The sequence below is a fragment of the Emydura macquarii genome, unplaced genomic scaffold, assembly GCF_026122565.2.
Source record: "Emydura macquarii macquarii isolate MOO-44397 ecotype Brisbane River unplaced genomic scaffold, CSIRO-AGI_Emac_v2 contig_3113, whole genome shotgun sequence".
NCBI classification, from domain to species: domain Eukaryota; kingdom Metazoa; phylum Chordata; order Testudines; family Chelidae; genus Emydura; species Emydura macquarii.
In genome coordinates this window covers 5,935,681-5,957,516 of record NW_027133250.1, presented here as the reverse complement: position 1 = coordinate 5,957,516, position 21,836 = coordinate 5,935,681, and the positions used below count along the sequence as shown (strand labels likewise).

The following is a 21,836-nucleotide window of genomic DNA, read 5'->3' as shown; positions in this document are numbered from 1 at the left end:
TCTTAACTCCCTGGAAACATCCGTGTTTCTAGGCCTGGCCCAGTCAGTGGTTACAGAAGCTGGCATTTTATCCTGGCATCTGAGCCCCGAAGAAAGGAGGCCAGGTCCCACTGACCAAGGGCTGGCCTTCAAGGGGAAGCTGCCCAGCAGCGCAGGAATGGAATAAGCTACTTTACTCCAGCTGCCCCTGGGAACACACTGTTCCAGGACACAAGACGCGATTTGATTCTCAACGGATTACTCCGCTTTGGAACCCCACAAATCATTCTAGACTGGAGCAGCCACCGACATGCAGATCACTACTCATCACGAATGCTGTGTGCGGCGGTAAATGGCAGATTTCACCTGGCGATAGGAAAAAAAAAAAAAAAATGTAAAAAGTAGCCTTCCAACAACAGCACGAAGTGGTCATGGTGTGAGAAGCCAGCTCACGCAGACAGGACAGTTCCTTCCAAGCCAAGGTGGTCCCCAGCCCACGGGGAGATGGCCCAAAGCCAATCTTACACGTGGCAGCTCCACTTTGGATCTTAGCGGAAGATCTTGACAGCCCCTCTTGCGACTGAAGCAGCAGTTTCACGACAAGCTGACCCGGCTTGGTCCCCTCCCTCCCGATTGATCATCTGACCCACCTCGGAGCACTGCCTGGGCCCAAATCTCTTCCCCAAACTGGTAATTAAAGGCAATAAAGCTACTTGAAAAACAAAACCGTAACTGAAAGGAGTTTCCAGCACAGCAGCCTCAGCAACCAGGAGCCCCTGCCAGACGGGGAGGAGACAGCTCCAAGGGCGGGTATTTTTAGTTCGGTCTCCCTCTTCAAGCAGCCGAGTTGTTTTTCTGGCAGCTCAGTTTGTTTAACTGGGGTCAGAGCTGGCCTCAGGGAATTCTGTGAAAAAAGCCTCGCAGAAGGGAGGGATAAATATTACGCAGGCAGGGCCGGGGCCAAAGCGCTCATTCGCGGACACAAATCGCTTCCCCGTCAGCATTAACGTGTTGCTGCGCTAGAATCCGGAGAATTGGAGTAACTCGGGATTGAACTTCTGACCTCCAGATCTAGGAGCTACAGGACAGGCATGGAATCAGGCAGAAACAACCAGTGCCTGTCGATAGTGGGAGGGGGGGGGCAGAGTGAGGGCATCCGGCTTCAGCAGCGTTACTGAGCATGCTGAGCCTGCGTGAGCAAGCTCAGTACACGTCAAGGAGCAAATCTGAGGGGGAGGGGCACATGACCCCCCACATCCTCCCCCCATGCGTTGTCTCTGGAGTCAGGACTTGTAACTACCCTCGATGAACTATTACACGGAAAGAGGCCAAACCCTGTTTTGGTCTCCCCAGGGTAATGGGTGAAACCAGGCAAGGTGCAAGGGCTTGTTTACTGGCCGTTGGTTCAATTCTCCTGTAACCAAAATGCTAACAAAAATCCCTGACCAGGGAAAACAAATCGGAGGATTCTCCATCAGTCGCCCTGACTGGACCCTGCCATTCCTGGTGCTGCTCGAAAGATGTAATTGAATGACAGCATAGACACACGCTGTGCTGGTGTGGTTTACATCTCGTCTAGTGGCCAATGCGTGTAAGGTAAGAGCCAACTGTCTCTAGCTAAGGGAGTTAAAGGTCTTTAGGCCCCTAACTCCATCGATTTCAACAGGAGTTAACACATCAATGCACTTGGCTGGAAGCACCAGAAGCTCTTGCGTTTAGCAGCGAGATTCCCAGTAAGGGTGCGGCGGATTCCTGGCTCCAATAGACGTAAACGCGCTAGCGCTGCTCAAGTGAGCAGCTAAAAATAGCAGTGTGGCCAAGGTGGCCCGGGAGCAGCTTGGGCTAGCCCTCTGGGTACGTGCCCAGGGCGTTGAGCGGGATTGCACTCAGGCAACTCCAGTATTGCCAACCCCAGATGTCCAAAAATCTGGAGTCAGGCTCAACAAAAACCATGAGATCATGTACAGGTAACAGAGGTGGGATTCTTTTTGTTTGCCTTCTGCTTTTTGAGCCTTTAGGGTGCACTGGACTCACATTTTGAAGCTTTCTCCACAGCCACGTGGGCTTTTTCTTTAAGAAAAAAGGGCTGAAATCACCAGCACCACCACTCCAGGAGCTGCGGCTTTAAGGAAAACAATCATGATCGTGAGACTCGTGACAAAATCATGAGAATTGGCAGCGCTGGCGAGCCACTGCCCACACCACTGAGGCCACCCGGCTATGTTTAGCACATGCATGTGTCTACCCCAGCCAGGAACAGCACCTCCCAGGGGCAGAGGAGATGTGCCCCAAATGACCCAAGCAGTGGGTCATTTAACAGCATCTGTTTCGGAGTGACAGAGTAAATGAGCGAGACATGCTGGAAACGGGTTTTCTGCAAGCAGTTCATGGGCGGAGAAGCTGCGCAGCAACGTCTGGGCTGCATGCCAGGCAGGCGTTGCACAGCAGGAATGGGAGGATATTTAACTCCGAGACAATTACAGCTATTTCTACGTGCTGCACCTTTAAACCTTTTTGCAAGCAGGTGGTTCAGTGCAGCCTATCCAGGCCCACCCTGAGCTCCCTGTAGACTTTATGTTTGTTCTTTGTTGCCTTCAGACTGATCACAGGCCCCTCCATAAACAAAGCGCAAGTGGAGACCAGGCAGGGAGGGCCTTGGTCTCCCCAGCAGCTCAGGCAGGCTGGGAGAGTGAAGGGAAGATAAATCAGCCTCTCCTGAGGTTAAGCTGGACTTTGCCTAGTCAGGCTGAACAGCCCAGATCACGATGCACCAGAGCAGATCCAGACACGCCCCCTCTGGAAATTCAGCCGCCAACCCAGAGCCAAAAGAAAAATCCCATTGTTTTCATCATGCCTGAGCCAGAGGCAGAGAGTGTCCTTTTAAAAGATGATCCTGTTTATTGAGAGTTATTTCAAGATCCCTCCCTGTCTCTTCAGTGTCTGGGTGTAATTGAGCCAGTTACTAAGTAAGTGAGGAGGAGACGGGGGCGGCAGAGAGCAGCAGCCTAAGAGGAACCGATGGTGTCTCCATCGCGATTTCTCATGAAGCGGAGGAATTCTAATTGGTTTTTAAAGTCAGCTTTCCGAGCGGACCCATTAATTCACAACACATTAACCACAGATCAGTGGCAATACTTGGTGCTTCCCATACACAGCCCTTTACAGCCAATAACTAGAGAGGCAGGGGAGCATTAGCCCCATTTTACAGGTGGGGAAACTGAGGAGAGCTTGATAACACAGTCATGGCAGCGGCAGAGCTAGGAGCTCTGCCCCTCTGGCTTGCAGTCTCCCGTCCCCTTTCCAGAAAGCGTCACTCCCCGGTACAAAGGAATCCCTGGCCCGGGATGTGTCCCCCATTTCTGTGTTGTGGGGGCGGGACAGGGCACCTGTTTCTGGGCTCCTGCTCTTCTATCAAAGCTGGCTTTGCTGGCCAGTCTGACTGCTGCAGCACATGCCACGCCCGCTGTCGCCACGTTCACATGGAACGACCCGAAAGGCAGCTCGGGCCGAGCGTGGAGACCAAAAGCCCGTTCCCGGGCTGGGGGACTTGGTTTTCATGGGATGTTTGCAGGACAACCCTGCCAGCTCCTCCTTCATCCCAGGATGCAGCCAGGAGAGGCTACAAGCTGCCACCTGACTCCCAGGTCAATATTCTGTTCACAAAAGCTCCTGTCCAGGACTCGCTCTCGCTGACCACACAGACGCTGCATCTCGCTGCTCTCCCCTCCACCCAACCAGCCCCGGCCCCCCCGCCAGCTCTTCACCTGGCTTCCAAACCATCAGCGCAAGAACCTTCTCCTCTGCAGTTCCTGCCACCTGGAGCAGCCCCTCCCCAGCTGGGAACATCTTCTCGCCCTGGCCAGGCCCCGGACTTCTCTCCCCTCACGTCCAGCTGTGCAAAGCGTCCAGGAGAGACGTTGCAATGAGATGGGGCCATAGCAAATAGCTGCACCACAGACATTGCACTGCGGGGAGCGTGACCCCGCGTGCAGTGATCAGAGCAGGGCCCACAGAGCATCTCCACGCGTGCACTGACAGAACGGCCCTGCCAGCCTAGCCGTCAGGGCAGGGAAATCAGAAATCCCGACGGCCAGCAACTATCTGCGAGTTTCTCCCCTAGCTGGGGATAACGATCCCAGCCTGCCTTGGAGCAGGGGAGGGGAAGGGAGGGAACGAGAGGCTCAGTTGAGGCTTGTAAAGCACTGAGGGCCGTGGGCGATGGCCCATCTGTAGCACCCAAGCAGCATCAGCACCTCCACCTCCTGCCAGCCCCACTGGGCACCTCAGACACCCCGGCTGGCGGGTCCCACCAAGTCACCGTAGGCCGGAGCTGCGGGGCTCCACCTCCATTTCAGGTCCTCAGCGCGCTCTGCCTGCCCTCTTCCTTCCAAAGAAAACAGCCTCCCTGGTCTCTGCCCAGCTGCAGAGCAGAGCTGGATGGACGCCCGCTGGCAAGCCCGAAGCTGGGAGCCCAGGCCAGCTGGCAGGGGGAGAGTGGGGATAGGGGAAGTGGGAGATGGATTTAACCCGTGTATCTAAGGCACATCAGCAGCAAGCCAATGAGAGAGAGGCTATTGGGACTAGCCCGACTGCAGGCCCAGGCAGCGGGGCACAGCTGTCAGATCTCCCCCAGCCAGAGGGGGATCACGCAAGTATCTGGAGCCACCTCACGCACACGCACACGGCCCGCTGGTCTGGAGACAGCGCAGAGGGACCCAGGTTCGGAGCCTCCCTCTCGCAGCTATCTAGTTGCAGGAGACCTTGCAGGTACTAGGGGCTCAAGCAATAAGGTTCAGACTGATGGACCGGGCAGGTGGAAAACCAGGCTGCAGGTTCTCATCCCCCACCCAGTCCCACAGGCAGAGGAGGGCTGCCCACACCATGCAGGATTGTAGCAGCCTCCCCTTCTAACAGCCTTGGAAGAGCATCCGGCTGTCCTGGGTCAGAGGCTCTTCCTTGGTGGGCAGCTGCCAGCTGATCGGGCCCCCTCGAACCCACGAACTGCATTCGAACCCGAACCCTGCTGCATTCGAACCCACAAACCACGCAGAGATGGGCTCGTACCATGTGTGGCCCCTGGACTGAACAGAGCGGCTTAAGCCCAGCCTGGCCACGTCTTATCTCTAACCACAATGATCCCCAGCCTGGAGGCTAGGATCAGCCAGGCTCTCCCCTACTCTGGCCCCAACTCCGGGGTGTGTGTGATTTAATCTTCCCTGCTAAGAATCGATACCGGTGCTCACAGTGGCGGAGACCTGGGGTTTCCAGCGTGTCCTGGTTAGAACAAGCCACCGGGACAGCGCCAGCTGTGCTGAGCTTATGGGGGGCAGAAGCAGCTGGAGTGACTGCTAGGATCAGCTGCTTCGGGCTCACCAGGCTCTAAAGCCGCCGTGTCAATGTTCAGGCCCAGGCTTGGGGACCTGCCCCCCCTTGCAGGGTCTCAGAGCCCAGACCCAAACATCCCTGCCATTTCAGAGCCCCGTGGGCCTGAGTCCGCTGTCCCCCGCCAGCCGCAGCAGTGCCACAGGTCTTTTATCACAGGAATGGGACAGAGAGCCACGGCACAGCTCTCTGTCTGTCCCTTCCCCAGCGCACCTTCAGCCGCACGCCGCCCGGGCTTATCACACGACCCCTTCGGCGCAGGGCGAATTCATTCCAAACTACCCGAGCTTTGCGTGGCTGGAGTTAGACACAGACTCAAGCCCGGGAAGCAGGACACTCCCCCACAGGGAAGTGATGGATTTCGCTGCCTGCCTGATACCAGCCCTCCCCCCTTCGGGGATGGGGATAGAAAACCAAACACAATATGGTGGGGAGACAGTGCTGGCTCCTACTCCTCAATGCAAACCAGCCAGCTCCACCCTGTGCTTTGCACATCCCTGGGCTCAAGGGACGTCACTCATTTCAGTCCAGAGTTCCCTGGGCCTACATTTCACCTGGTCCTATCACTTTTAGTATTGAAAATTTCCATCTGCTTCGGTACATAAGAGGCCCCCTGCCCGCCATCACCGGAGCATCCAAGTGTCTCATAATCTAGCATCTTTATCCTCACAATACCCCTATGAGGCAGGGACCTGCTATTATCCCCATTGTACAGATGGGAAACTGAGGCAGAAAGAGTGAGCAACGTGCCCAAGGACCCACAGGAAGTCTGTGACAGCGCAGAGACTTCACCCTTGTCTCCCAAATCCTAGGTTAATGCTCTAACCACTGGGCCATTCTCTCTCTCCACATGAGAAATAGAGATCCATGGAAATGAGGTTCTAGGCAGATATTCACACGCACTGTAAATGTAATGCATTTCAGCTACGGTGGGTAACAGCATAAGATAAGGACGTTGTATTTTAAAACGACTTCAAAAGAAAAAAAGAAAAAGCCGGGGCAGAAAGAGGCAAGTTCTTGTAAATACTGTTGTAGAACTTCGCTGCATTTTATTATTGGAGTCAGAAGTGTCAGCTCCCTGGGGGCTGGGAACATCTTCCTCTCAATTTTCAGAATGCCAGGTAAATTTACAGAGCTATCAACATTTCATAATAATAAATAGCAGACAGGGCCTATTGCATCTGGCTCATGAGAAATCTGTGCTATTGTGATAGGAATTTGACTAGCTGAATAGTAGTGTATGTGCGTTATTTTAGTGTCTAAAAGTTAAGATCTTTAAATAAAAAACATTTTAAAAAGTGACCAGTGATTTTGGGGGCCCAACTTGAGACACCTTAGAAGGGCTGAATTTTCAGAAAGTGCCGAGCATCTGCCTTCTGAGAAGCTAGGGCACAAGTTGGGTACCCAAAGTCTCCAGTCACTTTCAAAAGCCTTGGTCTAAAGTCTTAAAAGCATCTGGATTCTTCCTCTACACCATGAGATTTCCATCAAGAATCAAAGAGCTGCAGCAGGCCTGGTGGCACCCGCTCCCCCTCTCACACACACACAATTTCCATCTATAATCATCCAAATTTACAGATAGGCAAAGTAAGAAAAATGCTGTTTGAGAACTTACTAGGTCTACAGCGTTTTACTAGGTCTTACAATGTCTATTGTCATTAAATAATTGTCTGACCCCACTCTCATAATTTCTTACAACTGTGAAAATTTGTCAAAAAAAAAAAAAAAAAAATCAAGAAAAAGGGCTTAAAAACAAACATAATATTATCTGTCAAGAAAATTGTTTGTTTTTTTTAAAATCAAATTCTGCCAAGCCTAATTTGAAGTGGCAGGCTATTGTAGTCACTTCAATCAGCCATTAGAGGGAGACATGGTCACACACGTTATGTTGCACTAACGGACTAGCATAGGAACGGTTATGAATAGATCCGCACGGACCTAGATACCTTCTGACATCTCCAGCCTCCCTCGATCTCCTTTTAGACCCATTCAGAGAGTCATGCTTCTCTAGCTTCTGCCAGACTGCACAGACCCTGGCTGCAGCATGGCAGATAAATTGACCAGAAGCATCATTCAATGTAGGCCAAGAATCCCCAAACATCCCTGCTCCAGCTGGGATCCTATAGTTATGCTCCCGCCTATTAAGAAAAGGAGGTGGCAGGGTGCAGGGCAGCCCAGATTCCAGGCTCCAATACCCAAGGTCAAGCACCAAGGAAAGGCCCGGGCTGCACACAGCTGCTGGGGAATTCTTCCAAGGTGGCCTGAACATCCTCAGTGTTTTCACCACAGAATCCAGGACGAGCAGGATGTTTTGGTTGATGAGAGCAAGGGGCCAGGAGGAGCTGGGGAAGACAGTACAGGACGTGCACTTTCAGCAGAGGCTGGTGATTAGATGAAGTCAGGTGCAGAAGCTCCCAGACATGAAAAGAGCCATAGTTCCCCCCCAGCCAGCCCCAGTCACTGCCACTGCAAAAAAGACTTAAGGATTTGGGCGTGGGAAGAAACCTCCTTAAGCAAACAGTGGTGGGAGGAGGGACAACATCAGCGCAGCCTTCGAGCAAGGGGATGGAGTTGAGTCTGGCATGATAAGAAGCAGAACCTAACATGTCGCTGCCCCATCAATGGGCCTTAGCATAAGCGACACAAACTCCACTCCACACCCCTCCGCCCCCTGGGTTACCTCCGACACAGCACAACTCCCACCTTCCCCAGTGCTCATGATTCTACCCCAAGTCTCCCAACAGTTGGTGCTGTGCTTGAAGCCCCAGCTCCTGGAGGCAGGTGATGGCATCAGCTTTAAATGAAAGTCTCCAGTCCTTGCAGCCATAAAGAACAGCGGGGAAACACGAGCCCTAAAGGTCAGAGACAACAGGGCAAAGAAAAAGAACCCAGTGCTGACTCTTATGCCAACTGTATGGTTTCTTGGGGGGCCGGTTGGCGAGTTCTGAATGCCGGGGGGGTGGCCGTGCTGCATCCTTGCAATGACTCTTGCACCAAACACTGGTAAACCCCATCTCTTCCTGCACTGCTCTAACCCCAGACCCTCCGATACGGAGCATCCACAGCGAGTCTGCAGCATGCTCCTAACACAGCAGCCCCTGCATTGTCCCCCCCACGCACTGCCATTACGCCTCCCACAGACTCAGGTGCACCCTTTCACAACTGAGTGGTAACCCCAGACACCCCCAGGTGCACAGTCATTGTACACCACCACTCTGCTAATAGCAACAGGAGCACAATACCCCCTGCTGTTCCCCCCCCCCCAGGGACTCCCCCAGGCAGCTCTCACTCCTGGCCTGCCGATCCCAGCCATGGGTCTCCTGGTACATCTGGAGAGAGGACAAGTGTTCACTGGACACTAAGAGGAGAGTAAATTGGTTTTTAATAGAGAGAAGTCTTGGAAATTCACCTACCGCAGGCAGCAATCAGCATCAGACTGGATGCTTTCAGTGCTACGCATTTAACCCTTTTGTTACTAGAGGTCCCGCATACAATGATGCACGGCTGGTCCACACCAAGATTTCACACATGGCACGTCACCCCCTGTGTGCAGCGAGCTTAGTCCCACACTGTATAAACTGGGAACACGCGTCTCTCGGGGCCAACTCTTTGCACCTGGGCATGAGGGAGAACTGCCACCGACTTTCCCCATCCCTGTAGACACCATCAGCTGAGAGGATATTTACTGCTAGGGGCATGGGCATCCGGAGCTCTTCCCGCTCATGGCACTGCAGCATGAAGAGGAATCTGAATGAGAGGAATGCTTTCCTGTAGCGTTGCACTGGAAACTGGGCCTTGGGGAGTCTGTCTCACAGGGACCACAACAAGGAAAGCTCTCCATTCACCTAAATCAGAGTCACAGCTACCTCCACCCCAACTCTCAGCACAGCAGCTATGGAGGAAACAGCCCAGCGCATCACGCCGAGATAGCAGCTCTGGGATGTTCCAGACGGCTGTGTACATTTCAGAAACAGGATTCAAAGCAGCAGGGCATGGCCTGTCGGCCCCCGGAGAGCACAGAGTGCTACTTATGAGGAGCCCTTAAACAAACACACACACAGACCCAATGCAAGACACAGAGCTACCCAAATCATCCGTCTGGAGCAGACAGTGTCCTTAAGTTTGTTCGAACCAGACCACGCAAAGCAATACCTGGAGTGAGGGAGTGTGGGTAGGGTGGGGCACATGCCAGAATCAGCACCAAAGAGCGGCCAATGAGCTCTACCTGCAACAGGATGCCCAGAAGGCACACGGCTTCCCCAGCAGCCACTGAGACGTTCTGTGCAGTGCTGCTGGCACCGCACTCCGAGGTGGTGAGGTTATGAATGGATCATGGCTTCGCTACGGAGCCCAACCCTGCAGTCTTTGCTCAGGCCCACAGGAGTCCTGCCAACTTTCTCCAGCCTCCCATCGTGAGCCCTCCGGGTCCACAACATTCCCAGCTGCTCTGCACCCTGCATTGGAGGCAGCTGCATTTAGACAGGAGTGGAACTGGTTCAGAAGCAAATAAAGCAAAGCTGGAATGCAGGAAACCAAAGGCCAGTTACAGACTCCAGCAACTGGGTGCAGCTTTTGGCTACGGTAAGTAGGTTCTGTAAAATCTATTAAAAAAAAGAAAATACGAGGGCCCCAGCGTTAATCAATCTCTCAGAGTAACAGGCAGCTAATTTTTAGATTTCCCCTCTGCTCCAAACCGGCCAGACAAGGCCAGCCAAGTTCTGTTCCTTGCCCAACAGCTTTCCGGCCCATTACCAATACTTGACATGCAGCACCTTTCCTCAGGCAGGACTTAAGCCTCCGACACAAGGATCAGCCCCAGCCCCATTTTACGGATGGGGAAGATTATTTTCCGAGGTCACACAGTGCTCCAGCCGCTGATCTGGCCATTAAACCAACCTGTCACTGAGCGAGTGAAAGGAAGGCCACATTAACTTCTTCCATGCCGGACACACCAAATACACCTGCGGAACACCTGTCTTCAGCGCAATTACAAGTCTCTCTCCAGATCTTTGAGAGAGACTTTCCACCAATGTAGGGGTTAAAATTCCCTATCACCCCCCACCCTTCGTGCACACACTTCCAGGGTCCCCCCTCCCCCTTAGTTAAACCCTCCACCTCGGTTTGTCTGCCTCTGGCCAGCAACCCATTCACCGGGAACAGCTGTTTGTTCTTGCTGCCGGGAACGACCTCTCTCCAACAGCGAGCAAGAACTCATGACTGTCAAGGAGCTTCCCCCTGGGACCTGAGCCCTGGGATGGGGATTCTTCCCTTTGATCTTTCCCAGGGAAAGGAGTCGTTCCCACAGACTGGCTTTCCAGCAACCTCACACAACAGCTTCCTTGCGCTGGTCCCACTAGCAGCGGAGTCCCTGGTTAGTTAGCAGGTCATCCTCTGACGAGGACATGGGAATCCCTCTTCTCCAAGAGGCAAATACATTCATGTAGCACAAAGCATTGGCTTTGGCAGCCCTGATGCCCTCCCTCCATGGCAGGGACTGCACAGGCAGCAGCTGGGCCAGTTCTGCCTATGCTATCCCCTGCCAGCAAGCCCACCACTACAAGATCTCCGTGGCTCAGTCAGTCCTTGACCTCCGTGCCAATGCTGCCAGCAGCTCCTGTTGCCTCACAGGCAGGCAGCCGCTGGGACGGGGAGTGAAACACCAAGTCATCTGAGAGAGGCCATCAGCTCCTCTCTGCTGGACAGCAAACCTATAGGGCCACCACTGCCAGCTGCACCCGGCAGGCTGCCCTGAGGCCCCATTCCAAGGCAGGGGCCCAGTGGCACGTGATGCAGTGGCGGGGAGAGGGGGCATTACGCTGGCAGGAACTGCTCAGGGCAGCCTGGAGGAGTGAGGCAGAAAACGCCCAGGAGGAGAGCGGCACCAGGAGTAAGGATTTGAAAGGGGAGCCGATGTGGTGGTGAACTGAGCTCCCTGAACCTGCTCAAGCAAGCGGCGGAGAATCCCAGAGGCTCCATCCCCACCCACGCCGGGCCAGCCTCACATCCGGATACACTGCCCTCGGCTCCTCATAGCCACAGGTAGCCATCTCAAGCAACATGACCCAGGAACCTCTTGGTGCCGACTAGCAGAGGACACGGGTGCCTAGAGCCCCTGGGTCAGATATCTGCAGAATAACGGACCAAAGGGCACACGGGGGGTCTCCCCGAGAGCCAGCAGCCCGCTGGTCATCCTAATCATTGCAAGATGGATGCAAGGATAATAGTAGAAAAGTTCCAGAGGGGTAGCCGTGTTAGTCTGTATACAGCAAAACCAACGAGAGTTCGGTAGCACTTTAAAGACTAACAAATTTAATTTCTGTAGCATAAGCTTTTGTGGGCTGTCACCCACTTCGTCAGACAAGTTACGTATCTACGCTGGAAGTTCTCTTTGTCAGGTAAGGCAGGACACCAGTAGGCAGGGGCATGCACAGGAATTTAAATGTTAACACTTTTACAACAGCCCTTCACACATGGTAAGATTGTTTTCTGGTGCCCCCTCGGTCTTCTTAAACTAAACTCACCCAGTTTTTTTTTAAGCTTTTCCTCAGAGCTCAGGTTTTCTAACCCTTCTCTTATTGTTGGTGCTTTCCTCTGGACTCAGCTGGACACAGAGCCCCTGCCAAGGCCTCCCCAGTCTCAAGTAGAGCAGGACAATTACTTCCTGTGTCTTACCTGCAACGCTCCTGTTAATACGCTCCAAATTATATTCGCCTTTTTGTGCCCTGTACCACATTGTTGGCTCGTGTTCAGTTTGCGATCCATGACAACCCCCAGCAGCGCTGCCGCCCAGCCAGGTGTTCCCTACTGTGTAGTTGTGCTTTTGATTTTTTTCCCTTTCTAAGTGACTTCGCTCTTGTCACTGCAGAATTTCATCTGGCGGATTTCAGACCCAGTCTCTAATTTTCAACAACGTCTTTTTGAATTCTGGTCCTGTGCTCCAAAGTGCTCGTGAGCGCTCCCAGCTGAGTGTCTGCGAATTTTATACGCCTGCTCTCCACGCCATTATCTAAGTCATCAACGAAAACATTGCCTAGGACCAAGACAGACCCTGCAGGATCTCAGTAGGAATACCTCCCTCCCCCCCGGTTCGATAGCAAACACGCCATTGATAACTACTCTTTGAGCATGCTCTTTCAACCAGTTCTGCAAGCACCTTATAGTATTTTTCCATCTAAAAACACCTTTCACTAGTTTGCTTAGGAGAATGACACTGTCCCACAAGACAAAACCCTTACAGAAATCTAGATATGTCACAGCTCCAGCTCCAGCTCCCCTCTCCACTAGGTGAGTAACACGCGAAGTCCTAACACACGACACTTGCACGATGCTGTTAACTCAAGGGGCCTCAGGGCAGAGCACACTCCATTTAAACCACACACCAACATGTCACTTCCATGGCTGTGCCACAAGTGCATCATTGTTAAAACAGCCCTTGCCTTGGCATAAGTGTGAAGCCTATAATAACACGACTTACCTGCTTGTAGGACTTGTAGCTGCAGAAATCAGAACGCCTCAAACCACTTCCTACAGCCAGCCCAGGGATCGAGCCTCCAGCCTGGAAGAGCTGGGCTGCTACCACTGCTGCTGCTGCAGGTGAAATGCATGAGAGTGAATTAGCTCCACCTGTGCAACTCATTAGCTGGAACAAGCCAGTGGTTAAACCTCAGAGGGAAGAGCCCCCACAGAAAGGAAAGTCGGGCCCAGCTCTGCCCTCTCTCGTGTGTATGGCTGTAAGGGGCTGAGCAGAGGTTTGCACTGAATGCCACGGGGTGGCTAGCATTGTTACTGTGAGTTGTCAGTGTGCACACAGCTTCTGCATTGTTCCATGCAAACGACTGAGGGCGCAGCTCTTGTTCCTAACTCACGGAGGCACTTTGGAAAGTCCAACCTTACATAAAGAAAGTGACTCCAGCCCTCTGAAAATCATAGAATCATAGAATATTAGAGTTGGAAGGGACACTCTAGCATGGGCATGGGAAAGAGTTTGGAGGGCTCGCTGCCCCTCCCCCAAAGCACTGCAGCTTCCTGCTCTCTAGTTAAGGGCTAGTGGCTGGGACGCCCTTTGAAGCCATCGATGCCCTTTGCAGCGGTTAGGGCTGAGAGATACGAGTGTGACACAGAAACCCTTCGGTGGTTCACAGCTCGGCATCAGCAAATCCTATCAGGCCTGACAAACTCACTGCACCCACTGCACTGCTGGCATACTATGTATCTATGAAGAGTGCCGGGCAAGGCATTGACTGAAAGCCGGAAACACGCTGGTCATTAACTCATTGTGACGTGTCTGTATTAACACCACACAAGGAGTTATGGCTACTCATTGTATTATGCTTTAAAGCAGTGGTCCCCAAATTGTTACCCCATCCCTCCCTTATCCCTCTCTGCGCCCCCTCCTTCCCCCCAGCTGGGGCTGGGATCAGGGCCACCATCAGGGGCCTGTGGTCAGGGCCAGGGACTGCAGCAAGCCAAGGGGCCGGGCGCTGAGCTGGGGCTGGGTGTTGAAAACATGGCTGGCTGTCATGACCTGGGGCCGAGGCCGGGGCTGGGTGCCAAGGCCAGGCACAGAGGCCATGAGCGTGCACCACGACCAGGGGCCAAGGCTGAGCTGGGGCTGGGTGTCAAGACCGTGTCAACGAGGGGCTGAGGCGGGGGCCAGGCTCTGTGACCCGAGGCTGAGCCAGGGGCCAGGACTGGAGGCCACGGCTGAGTTTAGGGCAGAGCAGGGCTGGGTGGTGCTACCTCCCGGCCCCCTTGGGGAAGCTGCCCCCAGGTCCGGCCACACCCCTCAAATGTTCCTCTGGGGGGGCGCGCCCCACAGTTTGAAGACCTCTGCTTTAAAGACTGTGACCAAACAAGGGGAGAAGCAGGCTTTCCCCCAGACAGGAGGGAAGGCAGCTACCTCCCTGTCTCTAGAGTAAATTAAGCCCTGTGGAACCAACACAAGGAAGCACCATTTGCATATTAAGTCAACAGGAAAACAGGCTGATGAGGGGTAGAGGGATATGAAGACACCAGAGATGCCTGTGTCTGGCATCAAAACAGTGAATCTGGGGGAAATATCAGGCGAAGCAAAAAGACATTTGATCCATCCCTGAGGGAACCAAAAGGACAGCACTTTTGTTTCCGTGGCACTTGAGTCCTGGCAATGCCGATAGGTTGTTTTAGGTGAGGAATTTCTCGTAGACAGAGATTTTTGCCGGCTAACAGTATGTCCCGTCTCTTAGAAATGAGTTGTGCTTTTGTTTCTGTTTGTAGCCATGTCTGTTTCTGCTACCCTTTCTCCGTGCTGTAATGTAAGCCAGGTGTGAATTCTGAGCAGAATGAAGTAAGCTGCCGTGTGCACTGGCTCTTTGGAGGTAGTTCACTTGGTAATTTCTGTGCGCGTCCAGGGATGGGCTGGGTACCTCAGGGGAATGCTCAACAAGTGGGCAGGGGATGGGGTGCCCCACACGTTAACTGCCAGGCAAGGAAAGGACCCCATTTAGCACCAGCAAATCTCTCACTCGCTGAGGCAGGGGGGTAACAAGGTAACCCACAAACCTGGGGGCCCCGAGAAAGTGTCACAATGAGCCATGCACATCAGCCAACACACAGGAGAAGGGAGCAGAGAGTGTGGTCTCCGTTTCCCGGGGGAATAAGAATATTAGGCCCTTATCCTGTGTGTCGATCAGGGGGCTTTACGAAGGACTATCTTCCCCACAGTACACAGGTCCCACCAGAGAGGAAGGATGGTCCAGCGCCTAAGGAGACCTGGCTTCAAATCTCTGTCCCTTCACAGACTGCCTCTGAGACCTTGACCCAGCTCCGCAATTTCAACTGGAGTGAGGCACCTCAACCCTTTGGAGGATCTAGGCCTTCGTCTGTCTGTGCCGCAGTCCCCGCCTGGCAGGGGTGCGGTGACACTAAGTCCATTAAAGATTAGGAGGTGCTCAGAGACTTTGGTGATGGGCGCCCTGTAAGATTTGAGCAAGTCTGGCCCAGCACCTGCGTCTCCTGATTCCCAGGCCTGCTGACGCACAGCACCTCCCAGGAGCCAACCCCTTCTCTGCAGGCATGTTAGTTGGGCCCACGACATCGCGACCCACTAGCCTCCCACCAACGTGCTGCAGAGCCGCATCCCTGACTGCCGCAGCGAGAGAAAGCGTCACTGTAGGAAGGCGCCGGAAATTGTTTCAGGTCTTGTTAGTGGGTCCGGGATCTCGTTAAACTGGGGCTGCTCGTGGGGGTGGGACGAACAGATGGCTTTCCCGCCCCACGTACACCACACACCCCTGCCCACTGCCGGGACGGGTGAAGAATTTGCACCCATGTCTGGGCCTGTGACTGGGGATTGGGTTCCCCCCCCCAACAGGTTTGGGGCTAAGAAACGTTACCCGTGTCCATGCAAACGCGTGGACGTTCTGAGTGCTTGGTGCGGCCCGTGTTAGGCGGAGCGTCCAACTCCTGCGTTCCGTGCCTCATGTTGCACCAAAGGCTGTGTCTAGGCTGCGAGCCGGGGGCGCGATTCCCCTGCTCGGGCCCATGTCCTCACCCTTGTGCTCATCAGGCGACTGACTGACGTGAGGATGAGTAGCCAGTGGTGCTGGACCGAGGGGTGCTGCCATGCCGCCTGGCTTAGAGCAGTAATAACCAATGCTGAACGCATGGGCTCCACGGCGTCCATCAGCAGCACTGCCACTATAAGAATTGTTTCCGCACCCCTGTAAGTAGCAGTGTAGTGGCGGTAGCAGGGGTAACAGCAGCAGGGGGATGTCTGGGCTGCACCAAGTATAGACCCAGGTTCAGACCCATGTCACCGCAGCCAGGCTGATATTTATACTCATGCCGGCTTGATGAGAGGTAACACGAGTCCGCAGACACGAGCAGGGAAATCACACCCCAGCTTGTAGTGTAGACAGAGCTCCTGTCGTTCTGTCGAACGCTGCCCCCAGGCTGGGATCCACATGAAAACAAGCTGCGTGTCTCAGACTCTCTCCTTCTCCACCTCGGGACTGCGAGCGACCGACCACTTCTCTGCTAAGGGTTCCCCCGCCCTTACGGACCCTTCCTGACGCATTGCATCTTCCAGGGATTCTTTCTGCACTGGGCTCCTTGCTTCTGCTCTCCACACATCCCCCTTCCCCTCCAGCTGAACCACATCCTGTCTTGTCTGCTTTAGACTGTGGGCTCATTGGGGCAGGGGCCGTATCTGTGGTTTCTAAAGCGCATGTTCATGTATGGAGATATATAAAGGCTTCCTAAAACAATATCCTCTAACAATAAAAGGGAAAGGAGGAGGGTCTTGTGGTTAGGACATTGGCTGGGGACTCGAGCAAAATGGGTTCAGTTCCCACTTCTGCCACAGACTCACTGCGTGGCCTTGGCCAAGTCACTAGATCTCTACGCGTCAGTTTCCCATGTGTATAAGAACCTTTCGTTCTCTGCCTTGTGTAATTTGATGGGAAGCTCTTCAGGCCACGGGCTGGCTCTTGCAAGCACCACGGGACCCTGATCTCATTTGGGTCCTCTCGCTGTTACTGTAATATAATATCGCCGTGAGCAAACCCTGAAAATAAAGCAGCCCCATGCAAAATCCACAGCTGCTCCAAGCCCCTGCTCCCTGCTGAGCGAACAGCTCCGATCCCTGCAATGTTTGGGCTGCTGCTATTTTAACCTTCCTGCTTTGCGTTGGAGACTGATCTGAAAAGGCAGTTGAAGGGCTGCTATCAAAACGCCCCCTCTGCAATCCTGACAGCAGCAGCCGACTTCTACAGAAAACGTCACGTGGAGGCCTCTCAGAGCCGAGCAAGTACCTAGCTTCATCTATGCTGGCTACAGGCATCTCTTGGGACAGCCGGCTCTCGTGCTGTGCTAGCCTCCATTTGAGTGCAAAGAGTGCTTGGTTCTTCCTCCCAGGATATTTGGCTAGTTCCCCCCTTTTCTCCAAATCCTCCAGAGGGAGGCAGAGGAACTGGGAACCTGATTTCTGTAAGCTCAGGGGATTCACTTTAACCTTTCCCCCTCCTCCGGGCGTGGGGGGCATTTAAGGTTCGGATGTGGTCCGATCACAGATTCTGTTTTGTTGATTTTTGTTCTTACCACCCCCTTCCATTTGTCCCCTTTGAAATAAGTCACTTCCCCTGGAAATGCTCTGCCTGAGGTGGGCAGGGGTTAGTGATGGCTCCCTGCGCGGTATGCAGTCACTTTGGATGTGGTGATGGGTTGATGTTTACTCTAGGGGTGGGGAAATAAAGGAGGTTAGTTGACAGAATTTATCCTGGCTACATATCCATAACTCACCCTACTCTGTATCCAGCTGTTGTCTCACTGGACACTTGAAGTGTAAGTTCCTTGGGGGCAGAGACCACCTATGCATTACATGACTACAACACCTCGCACAACGGAGTGCTGATCCCTGACTGGAACGTCGTCGGTACAAACAGTAACGGGGAGCTGCCCTGACAATATTTTCACTTTCTGGAACGAGACATAGGCTGGAAGTTGGAGCTGAGCTCAGGGCTCGGTTTCATGAGGGCACAGGGGTGGCCCTCGGGTGCTCCAAAAAGAGGTGCATGTGTCTATCTGCCAGTGAGCCAGACCAAGCGCCGTCTGTGGAGCCACTGGGGCTGCAGCTGCCCTCTCCTTGTCGTTGCAGAGTGAGGCTATAAAGGATCCAGGGCAGGTTTGCGCTGCAGGCGATTTCTCTTCATCTAACATAGGGGGAGGAGCTCACATATTACGATTGTGCAGGGTTCTTTTGGAATTGGAGATTGATGCCAAATTAGGTGCAGCCCGGGGGTGCCCGGTGAGCTACCGGCATGGCCCTTGCAAAGACAGCAGTCCCTGCACTGAGCATTGAGGAGAAGTGAAAGGTCACTCAAAGGAAACTGCTTTTTTTCACTTCAAGTCATTTGTCTCCTTGGCAGGAGAAATGGCCAGGGAGCAGAGCAAGCAAAAAGGTGCTCAGCAAACTGCAGCGTGGTAGCCAACAGCTAACAGCAGCCCCGGGAGACTCTGGGGACATCGACACTGCAGGCGTGGGGTGTGACTGCAGCTCGAGCAGACACACCTGAGCCAGCTCTAATTTAGCTAGCTCGGCTCCGGTGGAGCCACAGCAGCATGCACAAACCTTGCAAGGGATTTACCCGCTGCTCCAGGTGGGTTTGTACAGCCTGCATCAAAGCGCGTGGTGTCACGGCTTCACCACGGAGGGTCGTCGGCCACCGGAACAACTTACCAAGGGACATGGTGGATTCTCTCTCGCTTGGGAATCTTTACATCGGGACTGGACGTCTCTGGAACAAAACGTGCACTCCAGCTCAACCACAAGTGAATCAGTGGGTGAGGGCCTCTGGCCTGCACCGTGCCGGGGCTCAGAGCAGACGGGCCCCATGGTCTGTGGCAGCTTGGGTAAAGAAACACCAGCCCGAGACAGTCACTCCCCACCCTGCTCAGCTCAGGCGTGACAGAACCCAGGATGCTCCACAACCGCCCCTCTAGGCTGTATGGGAGGTGCCTCACCACCAGCTCACCCGCAGACTTACCGCCTGGACCACGCTACTGCTGGCCGTGAGACCCTCCTTCCTGCTCACTCAGCCTGACTTGGCACTGCATGCTATCGCTGGGGCAAGCTCACCTGTCTCCAATGCAGGGGGAGAGGTGTGCAGCAAACGCCCACACCCAGGAACTCAGGCACAGCCCGCAGTGTGGCTGCGGTGTGCTGAGGACGGCTGCACCCTTATTGAATGGCTGCTCATCTCACGCTGGTCCATCAGGACTTTGCAGACTCCATCTTCCTGCCCCTGAGGCTAGTGAAGAGTGCGAAGTGTGTGATGTCTAAGCCCTTTGGACATTTTTTTTTTGGCCTATACATCTCTGTTTTATCTCCCTGCTTTATATTTTTCCATCTTTATCACACCACTGGTGCATTCATTATCAATACTCTCTGCTCAGGGGGATGCGCCGTTCAGAATAAATCAGTCATGTTTGTTTTTAAGAAGGCAGGAGTTGCAGGAAAGCAAGCGGGCAGGTCCTGCTGTCATTACTCGGGCAAAATTCCCACTGATTTTAGTGGGAGTGAAACCTGAGTGAGGACAGGGGAGAAGGGCCCAGAAGAAAAACAGTGTGTTCGTGCTTTTGAAATATTTATTTAGATTTTCCCCTGCCACAGGGGCATGCACAAGGGAAGGGCAAGCAGGGGCAAGGGTCCCCCAATAATTGGCAGGGGGGCACAGAGCTCCTCTGGCCACTGGTGGAGAGAGGCACACTCCTCTGGCCCCTGGGACCTGGTGGGGGCACAGACTGTGCCCCTCCAAAAAATGCTGGAATTTCAATTCCTGCATGTGCCCCTGCCCTGCCATCTAATATTTAGCACTTTGCATTTTTAAAGCTCTTTAGAAACGTGCACTCGTTAATCTTCATGAGACCCTGCTGCTACCGATGACTTTCCCCTTTTCGTTTTAAGACAGATTTGGAAACTGAGGCACGGCATTGTTAAGCGATGTGCCTATGGAGACAGAACAAGCTAGAGGCAGAACAGAAGAGTCGATGATCAAGAGTGCTCACTCCACTAATGATATGTACAGAGCATATTGCATCCAAGGAATTCGAAGTGCTTTACAAAGGAGGCGGAGTCTCATTATACAGATGGGAAAAGAGAGGCACAGAACATTTGTGCAACTTGCCAGAGGTCACCCTGAGTCAGAGGGAAAGTGGGGATTAGAGTTAGCTAACTTCACTGTGTCTAGTGCCTTGCTCACAACACCCCCAAGATTACACTGTGCCCGTGTAATGCTGGGAACATCACAGCACTGTGCTAGTGCATGAGAACCGGGCAGCAAAAAGCCTCACTGCTCCAGCATAAGCAAAGTGCAAAGCATCAAACAAGCAACATGAAGGTAAAAAATGAAATGTGACATTTACTAATGGCAGAGCCAGTCACCAGGTGTTGTTATTAAATATGAGTCAGGATGTAGACAAAACACATAGCTAGACCAGTGTTACATTGCAACTGTCCCTTTAACAACTCCAAAGCCAGCGCTTGGTTTGATTCTCACCCCACCTTCCAGAGGGTAATTAAGGTCATGGTGAAGGAAACTGAGAGAAGAATTTGGAAAGGGACACAGGGAATAAAATTAGAAACATTTCTATGAAATTCCTCACATGGAGGGAAATGGACAGCAGATGTTTTTCTCCCTCGGCAGGTTAATGCAGAGCTTCAATTTTCCCGGATATTGGACAGAAAGGACCCTTCGCATGCTCCGTCACATCGCACAGACGTGTCTGCAACACCACGGGCAGGCTGGGCTTAGTGAGGGGAGGGGGAAGGGAAGCCTCAGTGGGAACTTTGCTAACGTATAGATTTCAGCATTGGAAACCTCTATCTATCTACAGCTCCATTGCAATAGTATCTGAGCACCTTAGTCTTTAGTGCATTCATGCTTCCAGCACCAGAAATGCTAGTAGCCTCATTTTTCAGATGGGGAACAGAGAAACACTAAAGCCAATGGGAGTTAGGCACCTAAGTATCTAACAAACTTGCTCCAGGTCAGACACAGAAATCTGTGGTAGAGCAGGGAACTGAACACAGATCTCCAAAGTCTCCTGCAGACCATCCTTCCTCCCCTGACAGCAACAGAGTTTAAATGGGTGTAAGCCAGAGGAGCGTCAGACTCACTAGATAGGTGTGAGATCCCAACTGAGTTGCTAGGCGGTACATAACAGTTCTTTTTTTCTTGGTTTCTTTTAGCGATAACAAAATCCAGATCCAAACGCTGCCCCCCCCCAAACTTCACAGGCATTAGAAATCCAAACCCAGATCCAAATTTCACAGACGGCCCTATCAGAACCCTGCAGCTGAACTCTCCCCATCTTTAGGGTGACTGAAACCCACATTTTGCAGAGTGAGCTAATGGCTTTTGTTTTCTTAAGGGGAATTTCCATGAACGTTTCTCACGCCAGCTATCGCTTTCATCGGGAGCAAGGCGTTGAGCTATACAGCAAGGATGTCAGACAGAGTGGGAGAGACCAGGAGGGCAGAGCAGCATGGAAGGAAGACCGATAATGGAAGTTGTATAGACAGGAGAGTAACATCAATGCATTTATACCTGGGCTGGTAAGTTACCAAGTTCTGCAATGAAGAGCTTATTCAATAACCATGTCATATGCCAGCATGAGTCACACAGGTACAGTGAGATGAGGTTTGTCTCTACCAGCCCTGCACTCCCCCAGATGGGAAAGGAGGTTGTGGGGGTGATTATTTTAATTGGCCAAAGCACCAGAGTGATTATTATTGTGCCGCCACGTGTGTGTGCATGTGTCGGGGGGGGGAGCGTGCACCTCACTCCTCAGCAGGGTGCAAGCTGCACTCCAGAGCGGTGCTTTGCACAGAGAAGGAGTTGTGCTCCGCACATGGGGGGCAGCCCATAGGAAGCACGTCCTTCTGCTGTGATCCCGCTGGCGCATAGCCTCAGTCGAGGGAGTCCAGCTACATAGCA

At 53.1% G+C, this 21,836-nt stretch overlaps 1 long non-coding RNA gene across 1 annotated transcript; it reads right to left on the bottom strand.

Annotated features, from left to right (window-relative positions):
• On the bottom strand, nucleotides 1-12,908 carry LOC137141720 (uncharacterized). Its single transcript, XR_010916713.1, has 3 exons — nucleotides 12,836-12,908; nucleotides 713-883; nucleotides 1-345 (listed from the first exon to the last, which is right to left on the bottom strand). It is a non-coding gene; the product is annotated as an uncharacterized lncRNA (long non-coding RNA).
• Nucleotides 12,909-21,836: the final 8,928 nt, after the last annotated feature.